This window comes from Acinonyx jubatus, chromosome B3, assembly GCF_027475565.1.
Source record: "Acinonyx jubatus isolate Ajub_Pintada_27869175 chromosome B3, VMU_Ajub_asm_v1.0, whole genome shotgun sequence".
In the NCBI taxonomy this organism is placed as follows: domain Eukaryota; kingdom Metazoa; phylum Chordata; class Mammalia; order Carnivora; family Felidae; genus Acinonyx; species Acinonyx jubatus.
This window is the reverse complement of record NC_069386.1, coordinates 143,395,218-143,397,836: the sequence shown is the minus strand read 5'-3', so window position 1 is coordinate 143,397,836 and position 2,619 is coordinate 143,395,218.

The window sequence follows — 2,619 nt, the reverse complement described above, 5'->3', positions numbered from 1 at the left end:
TGGAACTTCTCCACTTGATTCATGGACTCCCACAAAGGTACTCTCATCCATGATTAATTGTCAAAATGGATATTCCCTGTGGGGAATAGTGGTAAGAACTCAACTCTGCCACCTTACTGGTGGTACACAATAATGAGTTTATTTCTCAAGCATTGTCACATGATACACACATCAGCTTTGGTTCTTTGGTGTTGGCTCCATTGTCAAATTCTGTGCATCAGTAGCTCCGGGAACGCATCTTAACCATCCATCCAGGAGGGGAAAGAACTCCCACGTTCACTTCTTAAGTTGGCTTTTATTTCACGACGGCTTATTATTACAATATCACATAATAAACAACAAATTTGAAGGAGTTTCATGAAGTGAGTAGTCATGTGCTATTGTTAGGACTTACTGGATTTGAAAATAAAGCTGTTTCTTCATTTTCAGCCTCTCAAGACAGCAAAAGACTCTCAAAGTAATGAGGGGCTACAAGGTAAAGATCAAATTGAGCACAGCAAGATGTTTCAGGGTAAAAAATGAAGATAAGCATGTGACTATAAGATGCTTACTTGAGAATTTAGAAATATTTTAGGGCAATTTCTGTAGACCAGCGTTTCTTGACCTTGGTTCTATTGACTTTTGGGGATGGATAATTCCCTTTTGTAGGGAGCTCTTCTGTGCAGTATTGGATGTTGGGCATCATATGAGCTCTCTACTCACTATATGACAGCTCCTCACCGCTTGTGAAAAGCAAAAATGTCTCCAGACATTGCCACATGTTCTTCAGGCAACAGAAAAATCACTTCCAGTTGGGAGCCACTCTTGTAGACCCTTTCCTATAAATAAACTTTTGTAGAGTCTTAAGGGTGATGTCCCATATACCCTGATTCTCAACCCAAGGTAGAGAAGAGCCTGTCTTAAGAGATTATAAGTTGACACATAGGAAAACCACACAATTTGTAAACAAATTATATCAGCCTAGGCTGCAAGGGAAAGAGTTCAAAACCAAAAGCCTTTGAGCCCTCAGCTTCCTAAGGTCGAAAGCAGGCTGAGGAAAGGACTCAGCTGAAAATGTGGGCCATTTGTTATGGAAAACAAGGAAATCGTTCTAGGAATAGAGCTTAGAGTTCAAAGAGTAGAGCCAGAACCACAGAGAGTCACTTTCAGGGAACAGAACTTGTCCGAATCAAAGTACAATGCACCTGGCTGGATTTTAGGGTTGTGAGGCCCCTTTTTGGTTAGGAGTGAAGCAACAGTTACCCCATGCCCTCGTTGCATGTTGGATGTGAGGGGGGCAGATCACTTGTATCATACAGTTCTTCATAAAGAAGAACCATATTTGAGGTGTTGTGCTTGAGGGGTCTCATGCACACACAGACCCAACTGAGTAGGACCCCGGACCTTGAGCTGATGCTGTAATGGGATGAGACTTTGGGGTCTTGGTTGAGGGGGGAAGCATATCTTGTGTGGGGGAGGGATGAGACTTGTGGCCAGAGGGCAGACTGCACCAGGCCGTATTTCCCAAAGACAGCTGCCACGATATCTCCCTTCCCACAATTCCCTTTTGTGGTGTGGACTTGCCACTACGACTTTGGGGCGGAACGTATTTCTAAACAGCTTTGAAACTGGGTGGCCCTGAGGCTTCTTTGCCAGAAAGCATGTGTTAGAAGTGATGCCATGGCAGTTCTGGGCATAGCCCTCAATGGACCGGATGGCTTCCTCTTCCCACTCCTTGGAAACCACTGCCATGTAGGAAATGTGGGACCACTACACTGGGACCACCTTTCTGTGAGAAGGCCAAACCACGTCAAGGGGCTGTGTGCGGACACTGGTCTGAGGCCGCAGCTGTGCTTCCGGTTTGACTGTCGCCATTTTGGATGGCCAGCCCAGATGAACCTCACCCTCTACTGCAACTGACGGGAGACACAGGCAAGGACAGCTCAAGGAAGCCCAGTTGGCCCGTGGAATGACAGGAGTTAAGAATAAAATAGCACAATGATGAGACCATGGGTATCAGGTGCCTGGCACGTAGGAGGTGCTCAATGTGGCTGTGGTCACAACTACAAGGGACAGTTGCCTTGGTTTGCCCAGCACCAATCCCCCCTGTACTTGTAACAGAGCTCCAGCTCCAGGGATGGGCCCAGGCTTGGCCAGTAAGGATATTCCGTTTCCTTGGCCATAACGATTGGATTGCGATTGGAGACGTGGCTCGAGGCCAGAGAGACAATTCTGGAACATTGACAGAAGCTATTGAGAAAGAGAGGGTTGCTGTGTGGTCGGAACGTGGGTTCAGCTGCAGGGACAGAGGCCCGAAATCACCATGGCTGAAATACCCCAATAATAGCTCCATCTGACTTGGTTTGTTGGCTCTGCCATCCGGAGCATGCAAGAGTCCTGGGTCTTGCCACCATTCTTAGGGTGTTGTTCTCATCCGCGGGTCCAAGATGGCTTTTCGTTGAATCCACTTTCCAAACAAGACGAGTGGTGGGATGCACACCTCTTCCTTGCAGGCTGTGGCCTGGGAGGCCTCCCACTTTGTTTCTGTGCACGTGTGACCGGCCAGAGCCTTTCCTTGTGCACCCAGTGCAACTATCAGCATTCGGGGGGAGGGGATTCAGAGAGCACATTCTAACGGTG